Source organism: Thermobia domestica, chromosome 7 (assembly GCF_964235325.1).
Source record: "Thermobia domestica chromosome 7, izTheDome1.hap1.1, whole genome shotgun sequence".
Classification (NCBI taxonomy): domain Eukaryota; kingdom Metazoa; phylum Arthropoda; class Insecta; order Zygentoma; family Lepismatidae; genus Thermobia; species Thermobia domestica.
The window spans coordinates 91,021,261-91,046,324 of record NC_137460.1 but is presented as its reverse complement, the minus strand read 5'-3'; positions in this window follow the sequence as shown (position 1 = coordinate 91,046,324).

Genomic DNA, 25,064 nt, shown 5'->3' with positions numbered 1-25,064 from the left:
TTTAGAAAACGCAAGAAATTGTTTTAGGAGGAAAATAAAAACGTATAACGAAAAACTGACAGAAAAAAACGAAAAACTTTTCTTAATGAGAAAAACGTAAGATATGGCAACCCAACTTATTCAAACCGAAAGTGATAGTAATCGACCCCCCTTTATAAATCTGTACAATTTCTAGTTTCAATTCTGATTCCCTTAGAGCACAAACGACAATAAGTATCGATTCAGCATATGAAAGGACAGAACAGAAATGAAATGAAATCTTTAAGTTTTACGTCCCATGCTTATGCGCTTAAACTAAAGGAGACAGTGATAATGAGAGATAAGTGAAATGGTTTAATGAAGAAAGTGGGAGGAAACGGGAGAACCCCGAGAAAACCCACGAGCACGGTGTTTGTCCACTACAAAGTCCACACGGCGCGAGCTGGGATCGAACCAGGAACCCCAAGCACCGAAGGTGAACTCTCTACCACTTTTTTTTTAAAAAAAACTTCCTGACTACTTTTTTTTTCTATTTTAACCACTTCTCAGGACTACTAGACTCGACAGGGACACGAACACACAGACATCGAGGACAGTTAAAATTCCACCCTTGCTACTACAGGGGGACTCGAACCCCCAATGGGCTTCACCTCACAATCATCAGCCTAACGCCTCAGACCGCTCGGCTACACCCACCGGCTATCACTGAGCCAGCGCGCCCCCAATATGAAAAAACAGATTCTCTGTCGGACCTTATTTCGCTATTACCACCGGAAGTTAAAACATTTACTACTTCCGGTTTCTATATTGAACTCTCATAATTTGGAAGTCTATTGTAGTTTTCACAGTATGAAACGCAACTCACTTGATTTTAGAAAAAGTAATATGTACCTTTATGTCAGGTTTGTTACGTGAGTCTGGAATGAGATTCCTTCAGGTAGTACAATGCATTTATTATTAGCTTTTCCCTTTCTTTGGAGAGAGAGTGACTGAAAATATGAATAGATAAATACACAATCATCTTCAAGAATGTGCCTCTTTTCATTCTGATGTATAAATCCAGTGTTGCAGATAAAAGGACGAAGGCCTAATGAGACTTCCCGTGATAATCAGTGTAAAATTCTTATCAAATAGATTTTCACTCTTGTAAGGAAAGAGTCAATAAGAATTATATCTTCCTCTCCCTTCAATTTCGCCTTTTAAAAAGAATATTTAATTGAATGCTGAAGTAAAATGAAAAAAAAAGGTATATAAGTTTCTTTCCTGTACTATGCGTAATCTCAACACTATTAACAGAGGCAAGACAGATACTCAAATGTTACCGGGAAAGCGGAGTTAAGGTTATGGAACATTTGATAGAATTAGCGTACAAATTCGCTTGTCTCTCTTATGCTTTACGTTGCTTTGAAACCTACACGATTTGTGCTGTCTAGTGTGAGTTATGTTTTAAATATATCCCTTCCTTTAGTTTCTCAGTTATCCAGATATTTCTTGTCCCTGCAACAGAGTCCGCAGTCCGAGTAAAATAGTTTACTCGCTGTCTATGACCGTTTTCTTGCTATCTATGGCCGTTTTCTTGCTATCTCTGACCGTTTTTTAGCTATCTATTACCGTTTTCTCGTTGACATCTATTGACAGAGAGACAAATAGAGTGATAAAGACATCTGGCAGTTCTATAAGACTTCTCTTATTTATTCATAACATATTTTGGAAGTATAGGAGCAGCTAATAACTTCTTGCATTGCAAGAATATATTTCTACTGTCGTATTCTTTTCTAATATTCTCTTGTCTTGGCTACTTTATCTGGTTACAAATATGCAATATTGCTATTTAAATAGTCTAAGCTTAAATATGCAAGTGAAATGAGTACTAACTCATAGTCCCCAAACTAAATTTACGTAATTTATTAAAACATATGTGAATATTAATAGCGGTAACACAAAGTACAAAGTCTGAACATTATACGGGACATAATCACAACTCATATTTCCTTGATGAATACCATTGTAGTTATACAGAAATGTGAAGCTTATCAACTTGGTCACTTAGAATAAACGCATGTTATGTGCTTGGGAGGGGACCGCGCCAAGGTTGGACGACGACAAGCCTGGACACTTTTTGTGTCCAAGCTTGTCTTTGCCAACCTTGTCGTCAGTGACCCAAAATGAGATATGTCCAGGCTTGTCGGGATCGACAACGACAAGCTTGGACACCTCAGGAATTCGTTCGAGTCTGGTGCAAGAGGATAAATTGAGAAGTGTCCAAGCTTGCCGTTGTCCAACTTTGTCGTTGCCCAACCTTGTCGGGAGCGACCAAAATTAAGTGTCCAGGCTTGTCGTCGTCCAACCTTGTCTGCGTCCCGCTTGGGAGATCTACTCCGAAAACTGAGGCTTTCCATAACAAGAATACAGTAATCTCAAGATTCCATTTAGAAAAGTACGATTTTACTTAGAGACAATTTCATATACTGAAGCTAGTCATTCTCAATACGTTAAAACCTTTAATTTCAGAAAATTAAGACTGACTTCTGAAAGCTGAATATTGAATCTACATTTTTTGAGTATATCTAATATGTTTCCTAGTCAAATATCTTAACATTGTAACCACTAAGAATAACTCTTTTTAATTAGCGGGTTATACCAGTAAAATGTGCTAATAATAGAACTCCATGAATATTTCTGTTTTGTAATTTATCTGACAATTGCCAGTATTCATTTTCGAGACCTGGTGTAACGAAAGAAAATTATAGACATAGCTACCGCTTGCATTGTAATTACTGTACAAAGGTGATTTATACGCGACATCTATAATTTAATACACCATCAAAAAGGAAGAGAACTGTCATTTTGATCATTAGTATTGATCTGGAGATCAAGAGATAAAATGAATAAGAAAAATTATCCCACACAAATTTCGCGATCTCAACTTTATCGTAACCTTCTGCTTGCTAAAGGAAGTGATATATTTAAAACATAACTCACACTAGACAGTACAAATCGTGTAGGTTTCAAAGCAACGTAAAGCATGAGAGAGACAAACGAATTAATTATGCCTATTGCTGAAGTTTGTATTCGTGTCTTCATTGTTTTAAAAGTGGTGGAAATAATTTTCTCTGTTCTATCACTTTTTTTAAAAAAAAAAAAAATATAGACTAAATGTCTTTTAGCTCTTCTAGCTAAAAAGATATGAATAGTGTCTTTATTACAAACATACAAGCTTTCAAATGATATGCAAATGATTATAAAAAAAGTTGTAACACAAGTGTACTGCAACATGTGGGCTTTGTGAGTTGGGGTTTGAAATATTATGCGCAGTTGTTTAACGGAAAATGAAGAGCTGACCAGGGGAGCAGCTACGGGAGCAGTAGCGTAGCCAGGATGTGTGTTTGGGGGGAGCCAAGTGCTGTTATAGATACATATAGAAAATTTACAAACAAAAAAATATATAAACATAAAAATATATTTTAAAAAATTACAAACATCAAAGTACCAAAGTACATTGTCGGACCTCTTTGGGGGGGGGGCTCCTCTGGGCTCCCCTTCCCTACACTACTGTACATATATTTGTACACTTTCTCAATAAAACTATGTTTGTTTAACAAGGAAATGATTGTTGTGGCATGAAATTGTTATTATTATTATTATTATTATTATTATTATTATTGAAAATGTAGATGGAATTATTTGACAATTACTTCTCGTCTTTTCGGGTGCAGAATAATACCCGTTCAATACTACACAGATGTAGTGACTTGAAGTATTGGACCCCTGTCTCAAAATATGGTCTCTTCCCAACAAAAAAAAATCTGGGTGCGCGCCTGGAGCTGACTATGTAGATATGCAATAAATCTCTCAGATATAGAGATCATTTATGGGGCACGGTACAATTGCAAGGATTGTTAGCTGTTTGTGGGGGGTGACTGTAACAAGATAGGACAGTGACACCTTTAAGAAACATAGGTCTAAAAGTTGCTTTTCTTCTATTTTTAGTAACGTCTCGCTCAGAAAGTATGGAAGAGTTTAGGACACATTCTTACCTTATTTTTCCAAGAAAGAAAGATGTACAAAATCACTTCCCAAATTAATGAAGCTCTAGAATTCGTGTCAAGACAACATCAGGGAAGAGGAAACGTGGAAGGAAATGGAGTCTGGATTGCTACACCTTGAAGAGGTTTGTTACAAAGCAAAGTAGATTTAATGCGGAATAACTGACAACATAAGTCAATCAGCTCATCCACATAGCACTGAGATACAGTGATTATTTCGTAAGTTTTCTCTTGGAGGAGATTTTCAATATACGGGGGGAGTTGAAAGTAGTACTGATAAAATCCTGGTAATCCATATTGGGCACAATTGAGGCGGCATCCGGAAAAAGGGGCACATGGGGTACATAAGTCAAAAGTTCCTTTTGAGTGATATTGATCCTTCACTTTTTTAAACACTGATAACTCGTAACCTATGAAGACCTCGGGGGAAAATAATAATAACCCTCAAAATCGTGAAAAATGAGTGAAACAGCCTATTCTGCTTGACGCCTATGGATATGTTATTCTTCGAAGAATTACTGAGTTTAGTCAACAGATAAAAGAGATATGGCCAATTCCTTACAGGTGTCTCAATAGTGTCACTATACGTACCCAACATTCAAAGCCTTGTATCTCAAAATCAGGTCAGTATGGGATATCATTATTTTCCCCAAAGATCTTCATGTAAATGATTGATTTCATGTTTTATCATAAATGTTTATGATAACTACTTACCTTTTATCTGTACTGTATGTTTGATCTTTTAAAAAAATGTAGTTTTAATTAGACGCTTAAATAAAATAAGGTTTTATGTTCCCTTTTTCCAATCAGGAGTTAGGTTTACAATAATGTGTACTCTAAGATTTAAAATATTCATGTATTGTACACTCAAATAATATAAAATAAAAAATATATATACTGCTTTGGTCAGTTGGAATTTTATTAGCAAGCTTACGATAGTGTTCATATGAAAATTTCAGAAGCCTGTTCGTTGTTTCATGATAACAGATCTTAAACATATCAAAAAGACTTTTAACAATGAGTTCTGGATTTTCAAAATACTTCATGTTTGTTTTATGCGCATAATAGTAGCTAAAATCGTTAGCTATTAGTTGTAAATGCGTCTTCAGTACATCTAAAACAACAGCATGTAACTTATGTGGACGATAATCGTGAGTACCTCTTCGCTCCTGAAAATCGACTCCACTTAAGGACTTCGACTGAATAACACGAAGCCTTTTAACAGATACCTGAAAAATAGTGAGTAAGAAAAAGCTAGTGACTCACCTTAACTGAGTGTCATTCTGCTTGATGGAGTTTTGAGATGAGGTTTCTTCTGGTTATACAACTGTTGTTACTAGCATACAAGTCGATAGGTAGGCATCTTAAAGTGCCTTGTTTTGCCCATTGTAGAATGAGTCAAATAAGTTACACTGGTCTTGAAGTGGAAACTGTTCATAACATCTATTTACACAACAGTCATTAGCCAGTGTAAAAGGTTTCGATGGAATTACGTTACGTTTGTGTGTAACATATTCTTCACCCTGAACTTTACTAATTTTTGAACTTTCTTGTTTCTTATTTATCCCGCCGTACAACGCGCCGCGGAGTCATACTCCACGGAGAGAAATTTTAGTTTTCTTAAAACTGTTAAAGGTATTTGTGCTGTAAAATATACGTGATGAACTGTCAGAAACATTGTAAGGAAAATATTAAACAATTTAATATCGTTTCAAACCAAAATACTCATTAAAATAAGATAAATATTGTGGAATACGGCTCCGCGCGCGTGCCTTGATGTTGCAATTGACCACACGTGCTATGGAGGGGTATTATATCTATGCATCGATTCGAATACCAACATAGCACAAGTACGTCCACGGGATGTCCGAGACTGAGCCCACGGGACATCCCGTGATTATCCCAATTTACTCCCGAGACTTCCACAGGATTTCTGCGAGAGATCCAGATGTCCGTTAATATCCCGGGATACTGGATATTCAGCGGAACCACAAAGGGATGTCTATTGGCAAATCGTGGGATAACAATGGAATGTCAATCGACTATTCCATATAGCACAAGGACGTCCACTGGTCGTCCGAGACTAATCCAGCAATGGATAACGGGATATCCCGGGATCATCCGAATTTGCTCTCAGGATATCCGCAGGACCTCCGCGGGAAAACAGGATATTCACCGGGACTTCAAAGGGATATCCATTAATAAACTTTGGGATAACAATGGGATGTGAATCGACTATCATAGGATGACATAGGGTCCAACGTGGGATATTGATTGGATAACATTTTGTGTCCTATGGAGCTCCAAATTTGGTCCCACAAATGTCCATGGGATGACCAGTATCCACGAATCGACTACAATCGGGATGACTATAGAACTATTAACGGGATGTTCATTGAATAACATTTTGAGGCTCTTCTAAACGTCCGCTGCCACTTATTTTTATTTTGAAAATTGTGGGAAAATGAAAGAAAATAGAAGACGTTCGGGAAGGGGCCGCAATAATGGTCATAGAACTCTACAATCTAAACTAAGAAATGTTTTAAATAACTCAGTTGTATTGAGATGTTTAATAGATCACAAATGATGACGTCATAGGCTGCGACAACAAATATCTCAACTAAAAATAAGTTATTAAAAACTTCTCGTTCCCATTAGAGTTCCATGGCTACTATATGAAACACATTAAAATCTATTATTTTTTTCCGAAAATCTATTATTTCTTCAATTCTCCCAGCTTTTCTCAAAAATAGAAATGTGGATGGAGCGTTTAGCAGAGCCTTTAAATGATACGAAAGTAAGATGTAACAATTGAATTATTGACAAAATTGCCAAGTATTCCTAATTTCTATTATATGTAAGACATGCTAGTGAAAATCACCTACACTACAAAAAATAATTAGAAATGCCAAGAAACTTGTTGTGAATTGCATATTACACGTCACTTTCGTAGGAATAATAATAATAATAATAATAATAATAATAATAATAATAATAATAATAATAATAATAATATAGTCTGAGCTCAACTAGTATTAAAATATTAACTATCACAATGCGCAATGAGAAATAGTTTGATTTAAAAAAAAATGCATTTTCTTGAATATTCATAACAAGTAAAAAAGTGATGACAAACATACTGAAGTTCTGGAATACACATGATAGAAAAACATAAACTGTGAAATATCATACTTTATATTATCACTACCAAGTGATGGAAGACTTATCGTTAATACAGCGTGTTCGGATGAACATGGAAAATATTAAGGGGTGATTCCTGCCATTGAATGAAAAAATGTTTTCTCAGCTTTTCACCTCCACGTAGTGTCGCAGATATTACGTGCTGAAAGCTTGACTGAAACAAATCAGAGACCGTAAAAAGAGCGCAACTAAACACTTGTTAAAAGAGACTTATTTTATTTACTCTAGGAATGTGAAGTTACATACAAATCTCGACAAAAAGCAGTCACATACAAAAAAAAAAAAAAAACACTAGACAATTGTTACAAAATAATTACATTAACAGTGAAATTATGAATGTGCAATCTGCTTTTTATACTACGCCTATTATCTTTCTTCTTTCTCTAAGAGTCAACTCTCATGGAGATCTCAAGAAAAAGCGGTCACGCATCACAAAAAAAAAAAAAAAAAAACATAACTACACTCTTCTTACACAAATCTTCTTTACTTTTTTCTAAGAACATATTCTCAGAAGAAGCATAGTCACGTACCGTAGTAATATTTCTAAACAGACGAAGATGAATCTTCAAAAGACGTTGATTTACCATGAGGAATCTCCAAACATTTATTGTTTCCGTCCATCTTCGGCATGACGTCCTTGATAGCACGAGCAATTTCGTCATCTGTTGCTAATTCACACTATGGATGTAAGCTTGCTGTATCAAAAAAAAAAAAAAAAAAAAAAAAAAAACTACAATTATCTGGTTTCGTTTCTTTCATGTGCTATAAAGCACTACTTTTTGTACGGTATAAAGCACTACTTTTTGTACGGTATAAAGCACTACTTTTTGTATCTATAACTTCTCTTTCGTATCAAGATATGAAGGGAAAAACGATAAACGTGAAATATGTGAAAGAGCGAAAATATACAGTGCTGGAAATTGGTATAAAGGCAGAGGGACATTTGATAATAGAAGGAAGCGAGAATGCCGAGGATGGATAAAGATGATATATTTACAAAGTAACATTGTAGACTGTACAAAATCAAAAGAATATCGTTTGCTAATATGTCACTGGCACGCATAGTTTACACGAAAAGCGAAATGAGACGATTGTCGGGTGGAAATTGGTATAAAGGCACCCACGGTTACTTGTTGTTTGGCGCCCTCTACACGCTCAGCATTACCCCTGATGCCTCTTTGAGAATCAGCGGACACAGTGCGATAAGAGAAGTGCGGGTCCGAACGTCTGTGAGCTTGTGTGGGCCATGCCTCGTGGAAAATTGTTGTTGAGTGAGGAACAGGCACGTGTCTGTGCGTACAAGGACATGGGCCTGTCAAATTGCAAAACAAATCGACAAATTGCAAAACAGCTAAATCGTTCAAGTTGTGTAATTGATAATTACGTTCGATTGGGCGCACAATATGGAAAGAACGGGAAGTATGGTAGAACAAGAAAACTTTCGGAGGCTGCGAAACGCTTAATTGTGCGCAAGGCAAGGGCTGGAAATATGTCATCTTCCCAAATTGTTGCTGTTTGAAACTTACCTGTCACATCCAGAAGAGTGCGTCAAATTTTCAATCAAGATCCACATCTTATATTCAAGAAACGGAAGTGTAAACCACCCCTTAGTGCGACGCACAAGCAGGCGCGACTCCAGTTTGCGGAAACACATATGTCGTGGACATCCAAATGGAATAACGTTGTGTTTAATGATGAGAAGAAGTTCAATTTAGATGGTCCGGATGGTTTTCAATACTATTGGCATGACCTTAGGAAAGAGGAGCAAGTGCAAATGCGCAGAAATTTTGGTGGGGGGAGTGTTATGATTTGGGCAGCGTTTTGTGTTAAAGGTACATCCAACATTGCATGGCTCAACACCAAAAGGAATTCATCTACGTACATAGAGATGTTAGAAATAGAATTGCTGAGGATGTATGAGGAGTTAGACAATGAGAACCTGATTTTCCAGCAGGACAACGCTGCTATCCACAGGGCAGCAGCAACCAGACTCCATAAGGGCATCAAGTTATGGAGTGGCCAGCGAGACGCCCGGATCTTAACCCGATAGAAAACCTCTGGGGAATCCTTGCGCGCAATGTTTATCGCAATGGTCGGCAATTTGGGACGGTTGCTGAGTTGAAAAACGCGATACGAGAGGAGTGGTCAGCGATTCCACCTCAACAACTAACATATCTCATAAATACAATGCCGAAGCGTATATTCCAAGTCATTCAGAAGAAAGGAGGGTCACTCAAGTACTGAACATCTATTTTCCATTGTGTACCGTACACTGTATTGTAATTTTTGCCAAAGACATTGGGTGCCTTTATTACAATTTCCACCCGAAAATGGTCTAATTTATATATTTGTATAAACTACGCGTGCCAGTGACGTATTAGCAAACGATATGCCTTTGATGTTGTACAGTCTACAATGTTACTTTGTAAATATATCATCTTTATCCATCCTCGGCATTCTTGCCTTCTTCTATTTTTAAATATCTCTCTGCCTTTATACTAATTTCCAGCACTGTAGTCTCTTTAGTCTCTTTAGACTATATAGTCTCTTCTTTACAATTGGTTCAGTTATATCCATCAATATAGTTAATTAATAATGAATATTTAAGGCACAAACTACAAGAACACTATATCAGTAGGTTATGTTACGACTCAACCGGCTCACAATAACAACTACTCTGAAACATGTGGTTACACAAACTATGTTACTGAACTCACGTTTCGATATATTGAACTGAAATTTTCACGGAGTATTCTCAACACTATGGCGTGTTAAAAAAGAACTATGGTCGGAAAAGTTGCACATAGGCGTATGTGTTCTTTTTCCTGATACCACCTCAATTGGAGATATTCATATGATCCAGGCGAGAATTTTGTAGCTCCGAGGAAATATGGATTTTTGCCCCTGGCTATTTTCTGAAGTGGTAGACAAACCTAAGATGTCCAAGGGAATCCTTGTGATATCGGGACGCCCACAGGACGTTCCGCTTTTCCTAATGGATGTCTCAAAGACATTCTATGAAAGTTTATATGTCCCCTTATATCTCGGTAACGGAATTTCCTGTGGAACATACCTGTGCACTTTGCGGAATAATCCCAAGGCAACTTATGAACATCCAAATATGATTTTGTCTCGTGACAGGTACATTCTATCGAAATTCAAGAGAAAATCCCCTGGATACTTCTATTACACTTAAGATTTCTCTAGCGATTATAAATGTCTTGCGACAAGCATGGTACCCTTGAGACGTCCGGTCGATATTTTGTGCTACGTAGAAACATTCGTTTTGAGTTAATGCCGTGTATTAGCCACAGACCAATTTGTAAGTATCTTACACTTATGACCTCACCGCCTCTAGTGGTTACACCTCCGTTAGCTATGACAATTTGAATTTCTTTACGTTGAATTTCTAACATTGGGAGATGTGAGATGGTGATCAGGATACGCCTCATTCGCGGAAGGACCGAAGTCCCCGCTCTCAGTCTATCTCTGGTTGAACCGATCACTCGGTGGAAATCAATATAACGTCTATATCCACGGCCTGGTTGCAATTTTGAAAAAACAAATGGTGTCAAGAACATGAAACACATGTCCTTGTTATGTATGTTTGACGCCCAGAGATGAATGATCCGAATTCCTTATTTCCTACTGTTAAATGTAGCAACAGTTCGGTTGAAAAAAAGTCAAAGAACGAATTGCTATCAGTGATTGCATGAACATTTTAGTTAAACTTGTGCATGCTATGGTACAGATGTCGCTTCCCAATTTTTATGCACTTTTCCAAGTTGATAATGAGCCAATACAATTAACCAAACTTCAAGTGTAGTTTGAGGAACATTGAGGTGAGCTTCAACACTTCGCGTCCCACAATTTGAATTGTTGAATATCTATAATGCGTTTTAAAGCAACGAATCCGGCTGAGATTTCCTTCTCCATCAGCTGAGCACTATATGTTTACATTATCACTTGCACCAGTTTTTCTGAAGATCAACACACAGCTTTGACCTTCCAATACTCTTTCATAGTAAGTATGTGGTGTGAGCACCGTGGATCCCAAAGGGATTAGGCTTTTGGAAAAGTATATCATGGCATTTTTCTACGAAAATTTTTCTGTTTCTAGAGTTCAAAAACTGTGCATAGAAAATGCATCAAGTATAGGATTGATTAATATCAAGGGCTTAAATAAGTGATACAAAATCAATAAGTTTTAGTTATTGGCTCACCTAACAAAGGAAGTCGAATGTGATCGTGATAAGAAATGACTCCAAGTATGTCTCATAAGTTACCGTTGTATGGCCTTTCAGAAAATTTCACCAAAAGACGTGTGATGCTTGCAAGGTTACAGTTGGTTCAGAAAAATGTGAACCGCACCCTGCATGATAAATTAAATTTCTGGAATGTATTTAAAGGCCGCGGAAATTACCTAAATATATCCTTAGCAAAGAAACAATCAACTGCAAACGTCTCTACGAGCACCATCTGACCAATGATAAGAGGAAGTTTGTCTCTACAATGAACGAAGCTTGGGTTTATCTATCCTACTGTAAAATTATTCCATAACATCCGCTCGATCGACCAAAATTCCAATCCAAAATGAATTTTCATTACAAGGGTTACTTTACCGAGAAGATTTACGGTTGTTGCGAGATAGACTCTTCACTCTTCATCAGGTACCTAAAAACTGTAGCAATAAACCTTGATAGTATCAGCAACATGTACTCATACATATTTATGCAGAATACATGCCTCGTCTCATAAATTAAGTCCATTAATACTAATACAAGGTTTCATAAAATACTTATCATCCTACTCACATGTTTCTGCAAAGAATGAAGACAACAGCCTAGATAAACGATATTCAATTTGAGGGGATACCGGTGGAGTTGCCAGATTCCAGTCACCCTACGAATTTCTGTGGACCACTTTTGTCGCGTCGTGCCTCCAGTCTCCAGGACATGTGAAAAATACGTAAAAAGAAATGATAGAAGATTTCCATTCGTATGCTTTGTAGAAAGCTTCTACAATGGAAATAGCGATACAGGACTGTTGTCAAGATATATATGAACACGAGATCTATCTCAGGGAAACAGTGGTACAGTCCATTTTCATCTACCGTTATTGGTTATGAAGTTATTGCGTCACAAAGGGTAAAAATTTAGCATTACAGTATATTTCTTTCTGTTGTTCCAGGTGTTGTAAGATATTTCTAACAATCCCAGAACGAATTGAGAGCATGGAGAAGAGTGGTGGACGATCTGTCAGGGTGATTGCGGCTGAGTTTAATGCATCTCACCCAGAGACAGAGAACATCTCACACGTTGCAATGTTCAAGTTTTTGAGGAAGTTCCATGAGGCGGACTCGGTGCATACTAAGGATCAATCAGGACGCCCATGGACCGCTACTGTCGACGGCAAGGCGACAGAAGTTTTGGCTGCTGTTGTGGAAAGCCAAAAACGCAGTTCTCATCGTGTGGCATCCATAACAGGAATCAATGAGCGATCAGTGCTACGGGTGCTGCATGTGAACACGTGGCACCCACACAAGATGCAACTCTGACAGCAGCTAACAGAAGATGATCCAGACAGTCGAGTGCAGTTTGCTGAATGAGCCACAGAAAAGTGTGAGGAGGGTCGCATGTTCCACAACGTGTTATTTTCTGTGATGGGGCATTATTTTTCGTCTACAGAGAAGTCAATAAATAAAATTACAGATACTGGAGTAATACAAACCCAAATTGGCGCCAATACAGCAAAGAGGTAGGTGAGGAAAAGATAATGGTGTGGTGTGGAATCTGGGGGACGTGCATTATTGGACCGTATTTTATCCATGGCACCCTGACTAGTGATAAAAATTTCTATCTGCTCGAGGATGAAGTGTTTCCTCCTCTCTTGAATGATGACGGTGATTTTCCACCCTTTTCCCGCAAGTCGGGGCTCACCTCACTATGAGTTGTGTTCATGCCACTGGCTCGATAAACAATTTCATGGACATTGGATAGGGCGACGGGGACCGAAAGAGTGGCCACCACGATCCCCAGATCTTACGCCGCTAGACTTCTTCCTCTGGAGCCATCTGAAGAACCTGGTTTATCAAGAACCCATCCATGATATCCACATCTGATACAGGGAATTCTGCAATGTTGTGAAACCGTCGACCCGGACTTGCTGTTGCAAGTCCATGTGGATTGACAGAGTATATTGCTAAAAAATTACAGTATATAGAGCACATGCTGCAATGCCAAATTCTTACCCTTTGTGACGCAATAACTTCTTAAACAATAACGGTAGGTGAAAATGAACTGCACCCTGTTTCCCTGAGATTGAACTCGTGTCAAATGATCCCCACATGTCCCCTTCTTATTTAAAAATCCAAAGTAGAATCCATGCCTTGCAATATGGTCCATTACCCACCCGAACAACATATACCATGAACCAAGTGTGAACGCCAAGCCTTTTGTGTGCTACAGGTGTGTTAACCGACTTATGCCTCACCCCGTAGTTCAAATTTGAATACATATCTTGACTCTATATTCCTAAGAAACGATTCGCGAGTTATTTGCCTCAACTCCACTCAATCCATGACATACTATGAGCTAAATCTTGTCCATCGCTGTATTAATCACGTGAGTGGCATGTTGTTAAGGAATCTATTATTTAATTATTTATCTGTGAATGTCATCGAACCAAAACATATATATCGAGAAATATTCGAGTATTGGAAGTGATTTGTATCTTATAACATTAATTGAGTGGATGAGATATTTAGTACCAGTTTCTCTGTCCACATTTTCATTTGTAATTAACTACTTAAATATTTACAGAATTTTGAATTGAGTTTTTTTTTATTTGAACAAAAACTGTTAACACTTTTCTCAAAATGGGTGGACGCTGTTAGCAGAAAAACAAGTCACTTGATGCTAGGTCCGATAAGTATGGGGAGGAGCAATATTTCTTATCCTATTTAGCATGGATGCATTGTTTGCCAACAGCAGGAACCCTTTTGTGACCAATCCATGACGTTTTTTCGTCAGTTCCTCTCGTGACTTAGGAGATAGCAATAATAGGTACTAGTAATAGTTTGCCCCTGTGGTAGGTAATCTGTCATGTTTTCCTCTTCACAGTCCCAGAAAACGCAAAGAAATTTTTGATAACTCCTCGTATAAAGAAGTTAATTATATTTTCTGATTAATGTTTTCAATTAGTATCAGAAAGCATTTACGAAATTTTCCGTGATTTCCGCTTCCAATACTACTTAAGAAAGTCCCTAGCCCATAAAGGAAAAAGAAAACTAAATAACTGTAGTATTATTATTACTTGATGTTTTGCTTTCTCTGTTCAGACTAACCAGAATTCTGTACAAAATTGATCAATATTGCGCAATGATTTTGTTTATACAACGTGAATGCCTGTACATTAGTAAATTAACCGTAATAGTGAATTGTTTACTTTTAGTTTGAGTTTTCTCTTAGTTATCAATATTTGCTTTTATTTTTTCACTAACAAATAACGTAAAGCAACATTCAACCATTAAATAATAAATTTAAGAGCAGTTTTTTCTTAATTTAAAATATGCAATTTCTTTTCAAATTTGCTTTTCATAGCTTTCATATATCTAAATAAAGGTCATGCCCAAAGAGACTGTAGCAGTTTTAAAAAGGAATTAAATTGAATCTTTAGTTTAATGCACGATTGGCATGCTTTATAAACTAATAAGATGGATACAATATGCAAATGTATAATTATGGAAGAATTAGAGAAATGGAGATTTTGGAATTTGGAGTTGTGTTTTTACACTTGTTTTTTTGACTCAGAAGTGTCATTTGGGAAGGACAAGAAGGTTAAATGTCACCCTGAGTTTAGAAAAACGTACTTTTTTTAATCAATTGTACACTAATAAAGAAAACATTAATATGTTACTTTGATGAAGAATCTGGACTCCTCCCCGCAGCAAAATTTGAAATGATACTGCTATTTTTTAATGAAATGATTAATTCTTATTGCCAGGGCTGGCCTCAATTGGGCCCCATGTCCAAAGTGATCCCGCGTGAGAGTGTAATATACTCTCGGTTTATCAAGTAGGCTACTAACAACAACTCATTGTAAGTTGTCTGGGAACCAGAAGCCACCCGAAATTATTCCTAATTTGGCGCCTCATCTCCTAAGGCCAGCCCTGCTTATTACAAAGTAGTGTCCCTGTTTCCGACAAAATTCTTCAAAATACAAATTGACTTGTAATTTGGTGACTTGCGTTCAATGTTCTCATTCTTGAATCTGAAACATGTACTTGCCAAGGAAATCGATAATTCTAGTACAAAAATGTCATAATAATTTACTTTTTTCTTTGTGTAGCAAGATCACCAGCATGGCTTACTTAAATTATACGATACTGATCTGATCTGAATCCACATTAGTTTTATTTTAATAGTACTATGAAGAAAGTGGGGAGAAACGGCAAAGCTCCAAGAAAACCCACATGCATGGTGCTTGTCCATCACAGTCTACTTGCCGTTGCCAGGAATCGAACCAGGGATTCCATGCAACAAATACGAGCAAGAAAATTTAACTGCGCATTGTTGTTCATTAATAATCTTCTTAAAACGGGACTTGAAATTGTTTCGCCTAGAAAATGTATCGTGAAACCCTAATGATCGTTTCAAAAAGTTCTGTTTCTGTCGAAAGAGCTATTCTAATCTATTTCTACTAGAAGAACTGTCTCGTCTTGCAACTAGTCAGCGGAAATTCTGTCTTATTTCTTCTCGTGTTCAAACCTTATTGTTCACTACAAACTGAAATACGGTAGTCAAAAATTGAACTAGAGACTCTGACCAGCCGGGGGCGGATCCAACACGGACTCTTAGGGGGGCGCGGTGGCTCAGTGGTAGAGCGTTCACCTCTGGTGCTTGGGGTCCCGGGTTCGATCCCAGCCCCCGCCAAGTGAACCTTGTGGTGGACAAACTCCGTACTCGTGGGTTTTCTCGGGGTTCTCCCGTTTCCTCCCACTTTCTTCATTCCACCATTTCACTCCTCTCTCATCATCACCGTCTCCTTTAGCCTAACCGGCATAACCGTGGGACGTAAAACTCAAAGATTTCATTTCATTTCATTTTCCAACACGGACTCTTAAGGAGGGACGGTTGCAGTTGAAAGATTTCTTTGATACTACTTTAATTTATGAAGAGACACTGGTTTTGGCACCAATAGGAGGGAAGAGCTCCTGGATCCTCCTGGATTCGCCTATGTGTACAGCAGTAATGAGATCTCAAGTTTTAGATATTACTAGTAACAAAGGTTAAAAAATGTTCAATTAAGTAATTTGTATAGTTTAATTTTTATTCTATTGGGTTGATGGGAAAGAAATTTTTGCTTTGATGTATGGTGTGAAATTCCTTAGTAACACAATACTTCACGCGTCTAACGTCACAAACTCAGTACTAGTTGAAGAAACGGGCTGGGGTATCTTGCCAATCAGGAGGTAGTGCGTTATTGAACAGATTCGTGTGAATCTACGTCGTAAAAAAAACACAATTACGAGTGCTTTTTCTTTCTTTACGAATTCCAACTAAGACATTCTGCGTAGCATCCCGCAAAAGACATTAGCAGTACATTTGGGCCAGAAGTGCACTAAGGGACAGCACCCATGTTCGGACGAGCTCTCAGAAACACCGTGGAAAGGAGGCAGTCGGAAAAGTGTTCGTGTGTTAGCAGTGGAGTAGCACCATACTACTGTCTTTCGGCTGTATTGTGCAATCTGTGCAGTGAAAACGTTAGACCTTGAGTGCCACATTAGTTAATGCCTGTGAACAAGAATTGCCGTCTGGGGGTGTGCAGGTCGCTTAGTTTACGGAACAACTGAGGAAGTTCTCTACATCGGATTGTTAACTTAAAATGAAACATGAATCTGTTATGATTACTGTACATTGCCAGAAAACTGATTAAATCGTGATCAACGTACAAGATAGTTTCCTAAACCACCGATATCGAATACTTGCCAACAAGCATCCAAGAATGGTTAACAAACATGACGTCCTCACGATGCACGACAATGTTGTCGTGTAGAGGACAGGACGCTACAGGTTCTCCATGAGTATGAACCTCTTCTTTACCCACCGTATTCCTCGATATTTCTCCCATGAATATCACTTCTTCCGACATATCAGTCATTTATTGAGAGGGAAGATCTTCCCTTATGATTGAGCGGTGCAACGTGCAGTCTGAGGCCATCTTCAGATCGGAGACTCTACCTTCTTTCGCCACGGAATCTTACCATTGGCTGAAGGATGTGGTTGCAGATGACGATATTTTGACTTCCCATATAGTTTGAAGTTTCCATTTTGTTTATGCGTTTAGAAATGATGCACCTGGGGATGGACATTTCATTAGCACCAACCAAATATTTATGTCTTGAAGTTAGAAAGTGACCCTCGATTGGCAAGTTGGATAACATGCGTAATTAATAGTTCAATCCCCCATTGAAGATAGTTAAGGAAAAAACACAGAATGGGGTTTGGTTCTCACTTTAGGTAATAGATGTCGGCCAATATAATCTAAGCGCTAAGAAAGATGTTCAGCTAAAATCAGCCAACTAATTAATGGTTTGTACGACTTAAAATTTAAAATATTTCTCTTTTATGCACATAATATTTCTTTTTAACGAAATGTCAACTTTTAGCTTATGTGAATTCTAACCACATACACACCCACCCAGTTATCCTTCATTAAAAGAATATCTATTTTGTTTGAAATCATATAGAGACCTAATAAATAACTGTGTATTATAATTCATTAAATTCTGAAAAATATTCTGAAATAGAGGAATACTAATAACTACAGCCCGGATTTATATGCAAAATGTATGTTTATAACAGCACGCGATATATATATATATATATATATATATATATATATATATATATATATATATATATATATATAGGGTGTCTCAAAAGTCCCCTGACATAGTATAACTCTCTTATTATTAGAATTACAACGAAATGTAAGACGGGAACCGTCTCCGATGTTTCCAATCTAAATGGAAGGATTTCTTTAAATAGGACGAGCCCTTTGAGTTGTTCACTCTTTATGCGCCCAATGTGAAATAAAAATGCAACGTTACCATTTACCTGGATTCACAACATAAAATAAATGGGGGCTGCCATAAACACGTTAGTGTAAAAGATAGTCATTCATTTTGAGAGTCAGTCACTTGAAATGGGGGCTGCCATCGACCAGTATGACAGATCAGGTTCTTCCCTCCCAATCAAACTATTTGGGAATGTTTCATTTAGGTAGGTCTGCATATTCCTGTCAAAATTGTCAGGTGCACTGTCATGCTATGATCACATCTGCTGTCTTATGTTCAAGGGCACGTGTTCTAACAATTTTGTGAAAACATTACGGAAAAATAAAAGATACATATTCCCACATGGGCGGGCCAGTAATAAATAAGGTCCTACTACAAAATTATCCACTATGCAGCGCCGCACGCTCACACTAAATCTCTGTTGCGTTTTTGTATATTTGCAATAAAATGTAGTTTTTCGTAGCTCAGGGGTAAGGGGCACTTTTGCCAACTCTAAAGAAGGGGGAAAACTCCTAGAAAGTATCTTGGAAGAAGATTCACCTAAAGAGTAAATCAAGTATACTATCTTACAGCATTTCTTTGTATCGTTATGCAACGTGTACAACATTTCGTGTTTCGTAAATTTTTTTGCTTCTGTGAACAGAAGTATTACATTTCACGGAATTACATATTACGAGGAGCAAAATTTTTAACGCAGGTTACTTTTGCCCAATATTTATTCACGCAATATTTGGAAATCCCTATGTCATGTGGAGAATTCCTTGTACACTCCGCATCAAAAAATTGCGACAGCTAACGCCGTGCAGCTAGGCCACCCAATATACACCTTCTTATCCCATAATCGTGTCTGGTAAAGAGACTCCCTCTCTCTCCTCCTTTCTTCTCTCCCATACTAAAATTAGCTAACAACATGAATGCAATTCTAATTTCAAACCACACATGTATTAGTATCGATAAAATGAAATAACAAAACCGAGACGAAACAAGAATCATAAGTTAATTTAGGAAGAAACTGAAACACACACAATGAAAATTTGAAACCAATGGATGTCTATTACACAGAGGTTCAGAAATGAGGCAGAGAGAGAGAGAGAGACAGAAAGCGAGAGAAGAAGAAAAAGAAAAGAGAGAACAGATAAAAATGTGGAACTTAGTAAGAAAAGAACCTAACATTATAAAGTTCCGTTACCGGAAATCCAAGAGTAATATAGAAATAACGTTTGCTTTTATATATTTTTTCAGGGCTATTCGAAAATATAGAGGATGCTTGATACATTCATTAACTCACTTTCAAAAAGGATAGCACACTCAATTTCCAGTAGAATTGTAGATCTCACAGACACAGCTAAAATAATGTCAAAAGTTTAAAACATGCTTTGTTTTCGTGTGGTTCGGTTGTGAATTCGGTAGTTTTCATTGGACGTACTGATGCAAACTACATTCTAATAAACCCATTAGGTAGCGTAGGTCATATCTTCCATTCCAGACTACTAATGCAAAGTGAACAAAAAAAAAAGAAAAGAAAAAGGAAGAAAGAAAGAAAGATAAAATTGAATGAGTGCTATTTTGCTGGTAAATTTTTATCAGTACAAATGTTAAAATGGAAAATTGGATGTTCCTTATAGATGTAGCAGACCTTGCATGTTTCAAATTTCAACGTGAATAAATCACATTGAATTATAAGATGGAAACAAATTTTTGTCGAACTAGTAGAAATAAATATTTTTTTCCAAATAACCAAAGAGGTTGCCATTTTCTGGTCTTTTCCGAAGATTTATCTGTACCAAACATCCAGCATCACTTTCATATCTTGCGAATATAACGTTGTAATTTGCACAGAGAGAATGAACACGCTAGAGATCAAACGGATCATAGTGTCAGTCGGATGATGTTGGTTAGCTTATGGACCACCACTGGGTCGGGGATTCAAACCTGTAGTGACCCGGTAATTCGACTGAGACTCGGTAACCCAGATGATGAAAAAATAAATTTTGTTTATTCCCTTGCGTTTAAACAGTATTTCTTTCAGAGATCACCAGGGCTGGAGATGTTATGTCCAGAGCACGAAAAACTCGACTCTGAAGTTGCTAGTTAGTTGCATTCTCCAGACCAGGTCTATCGGTCTCTTGCTCCGTTTCAACTTTGGAACACACACACGCACATTAAGTGTCAGGGGGCGACAAGGTGGTCCACACACATAAAAGTTTCACGTTTTTTTATTAGTATATTAATATACAAATTCTTAAAAGACATGTGTTTCTCAAACTCAAGGGAATAATTGAGGAGTTTGATGTAATAAGGACGTAAGCGAGTTTTTCCCTTATTGCATCAAAGGCATTTGTGGCTTTTTCCATGCTTCTTTAGCCTCCTGGTAACATTTCAATTCAATATCGGGATAAAATGCTGCATACTACATTCTTTTATGTAAGATAAAAACACTACTTAAATTTTCAACATCGTTTTTCTACAACTACATGTTTCAGACTTACTCCCTTACGCCTCTTCTATCTCTTCCAAATGAGACACCAGTTCTCAACACAATGTATAACATGTTTGGGATGCTGAGATCACTGCTTCCTGACATATTCTTTGTCTTTGTGTTTCGACTTCGGTGAGACCCCTTAATTCATAATGGCTGCTTTTAAACTTGTTTCCATCAGTGTGCATAAATAGTATATTAAAATAGCTAATATATATATATATATATATATATATATATATATATATATATATATATATATATATATATATATATATATATATATTAGCTATTTTAATATACTATTTATATATATCAGAAAGCAAAATTTTTTTTCGTTAGAAGATGTCTGTCTTATTTATTATCGCTTTGATTTGACTATATTTGAATACATTCCTTGTCATTAATAAACTGGTTAACAAGGATCATACGAAACTAAATGCTAATAAACTTTCTTGCTATAAGAAAAGCTTTCCTTTCATCCAAAACTTCCTTTCATCCTGCGCATCTCCGTTTATAATAGGCAACTAACAATGTTTCGTTGCTGTCCAGGTTGCATAGGATTTAGAGAATGAAATGGATTTTAAAGCAAACAGTACAGTACAGCACAGTCATTGTTAGAGTCACTAATTACCCGTGAAGATGTTAATAAATTGATTCCATTATAGGAAGTCGGTTGAAATAATTGCTTACGCCATCTATTGCAAACAAAGGAAACAAAACAGAATTTAAAAAAATCGATTCTGTTCAACAGGTAGCGTGTGGGATTATGGACGGACGATTAACAATAGGAAATTTAGTCCAGCTCAGGTACGCACCCAAAATTTATTACTGGGAGGAGTCCAAGGTTAGAGGGTTCAATACTATAAGTCAATACGTCTATGTAGTCTTCAACAGGTACTATTCTGCATTCGAAAAGAAGATCTGCCTTGTAAAATACTTCCACCTATATTTTCAGAAAAAAAAATATGTAACTATATTGTTTCCGTAAGAGAAAGAGTATACAGCAAAACACCGTGTGTTGAAACGAGACAAAATGATTACTACTTTAGCGTGTTACTTATCAACACCTCACTTTTTGCTGTGTACATATGAAGTGTAACATCACGTTTTTATATATCAATCATAAAACAACATCTCCACCTTGAGCCATTGTCCCCAGCCCACCCCTGTGACTGTTTTCCCGGTGGAAAGGTGCTAAAATGTCTTGCGTCATTTGTCTTTTTGTTTATTTCTAGATACACTTTTTCTGCATATTGTTTGTGTCCTTTGGGAGATATTTTCGAGCATTTTTGAAAATACTTCGGAAGGGGCTTAGGCTCCTTCAAACTTTTTTTCCGAAGAAACGAGAAAATATGTATTTCTTATCTTTACGTGTAGTATCTGCATGCATAGTTTCCTCGGAATCGCTTCTGTGCACTTTTGTTGATTTTGTCCTTTGTCACATTATTTGGAGATATTTGAATGGGGGCCATTGCTTCCCCTCCAACTGTTTTCTCAAACAAAAGAAAAAAACCTGCATTCCTTAATTTTCTAGTATGTATATACGCCTTCTGCAAATTGTTCTTGTCCGTTTGGAGATTTCTAGCTTTTTTGAAATTATTTCGGGAGGGGCTTAAACACCTTTAAACTGTTTTCCCCCAGAAACGGGAATATACAGGTCACTTTATTTTATGTCTAGTATCTATCTGCAAAATTTCGTTGAAATTGATGTACAACAGTTTGCGGATGTTCCGTGTAAATGGTAAAAGTAACGTTGAGGTTGAGAAAGCATATATAAAAAGTCTATGCAAGTTTTTTTCTTTGAAAAATTTCTTGGGGAAGTAAATATTAAAAATAACATGGGAAAAGTAGGCCATGTTCAACATTTGGCTTCAACCATACAAAGTAGATGTGATTTGGAATTTGAGAGTATCGGAAAGAAAGAGAACCAAAATAAGTTAATTTACTTCTTATCCTAAATAGCGGAAGAGATCAGTAACATAAATAAGTATATAATACAAAATATAATATAATGCACTGAGACGTAGCTAGAGATTACAGCGCCCGGGTCGTATTAGAATTCGGCGCCCCATACATTCACTCTATCAAGCTTTCTTTCTTTCTTATTTCTATTATATTTTATTTTACATATAAGAGAAGCAGCTTTTGTTGTTATGCTACGCTGATTTTTTTTAAGCTTCTTAGACAGACCATTGCAACAGCCAATGATAATCGCTTGATCATTATGTATTCTTTTACAAATAAGAGCTGATTTCAAGAGATTTATTTTGTACATTCTCTTGAACTTGACAAAACTACCTTTATGTATACAGGTCCACTTGGAGAACAGTTACGGAAATTTACAGCTATTTACAATGGTTCATATTATCGATAAGGAATGAAATTTCAATACATTAGAAACTATTTTGTTATTTCATATTCGAAATAGATGACAGCATTAATTTCCAGTAATAATTGTAAACTTTTGTAGTAATTTTATTATGCATATGACCATACAGATAGCTTTTTAATTTCGATTCTTTTACGGCAAAAGATATTTTGTGAAATATAACGGAAATTCAGAATGAGGCTTCTCTGCGAATTTATCAATATTGATAGATGGAGCTAAAGAATAGGTTTAATATTTGTATTTAAAATCCAAAATATAGTTTGGCTACTGAATATATTTGAAGTTATAGTAATTACTTAATTTCTTATTGAAAGAAAATTCTGAATTTAAGGTTACTTATTACTAATTAACATATTAAAAATACACTGACACACATACACGCACATATATATATACGCAACCTATATATGATTGCGATACAAGCAGTTGGAGAAATGATCCCAATAAATTCCTTCAAATTGGGAGCACTATATAGGTCAATGGAATAAGAAAAAGTCACTGGTAGTAACCAGTCTTTGGAAGAGACGAAATTCGTTGGGATAAGTTTTGACCCTTTGTTTTGACCTTTTGACCTTTTGACCCTTCGATGAAAATTGTAGATTGGAGGGTGCATAAGTGTTTGCGCAAGTGAAATCCCAATTCAACGACTTTCCTTGCTTCCAGGGCACTAAGGTCATACCAGCCGGCCTTTTTCCGTCTGAACGGCTACACTCAATTGGTTCTCTCACTGCTGGCACCCCTGCAGATGTTGAGGCTCTCAAAATAATGTCATTCACATTCAAATGGCATGAATGTTAATGTCTGTCTGGTGTGAATGTCTTTTGCGTGACAGACCGTGTAAACCTTTTTTATCTCACGAGAGCGTTGCAACTTGGGCAGTAGTGTTGCTCGCATATATTTGCTGCTCCTACTCGGAGGGCGACAGACACTCGGAAGCTTTCGTTGTCTAGGTGTAGGCCGAGAGAAGGTGAAGGTAGAGCTTGAAGCCATGCTCCGTTTTCAGGGGACATGACAGCATGTAAATCTGGCCTTATCTTCGATGGTATTAGAAGCCTGCAATAATGAATCCAAACGGTAATTCACGATGGGCTCGTCCCAGACCGACTGATTATTTCAACTTTCGGGAGCCGGGGGTCTGACCCAACTAAATTTAACCATCTGGCTATGCAGTCCTGCACATCCTGGTTAGTGACTTCTTCATCTTCTCTCTGAAGGAGGGTTCCAACCAGTTGCCTTGAACTATAGAAAGAGGCCAGAAAAGATGGGATACGCAAATCCTTGGTGCGACGGATTCCAAGACCTCCATTTCTGACTGGTAGTGATGCTTGTAGCCAAGCTTCATCACTGAGGCTACAATTAAGAATATTCTCCAATCCTGTTTTAAGAGTGTATCGAATTTCTCAAGTAGATTATCGTCCTTTCAAGAGGGTGAACAACGTAGAAAATATAACAATCTTGGGATCGAGAAAGATGCTCTGAGAAGATAAAATGCTGAATGTGCAGAAAGTTTGGAAAAGCGTGAAAGTAGATAATCTGAAGATTAAATCTTTTCCAATAATATCTTGCTTCTTGTGTCTGAAGGAAGAGACACTCCTAGCAGTTCGGCATTAGAAGATGATAATAATTTAATCCCAGATGCCGCCTCGTTGAATCTATCAAATAGATTATGAGTTTCAGCATTTGTTAGACCTACTCCTAGAAAGTCGATTTCACATTTCGAGTAATTGAGAGGCAATCCGATCGATGTTGCTTGTGAGCTAAAGTAAGGAATACTGACTCAGTTTCTCGGGCTATAGTGCCATCGCCTAAATACCGCATGTTGTAGATCACCACCCGGAAGTCAGTACATATTTTAGCTCATTGCCTTAACTACTGCGCAATGAAACG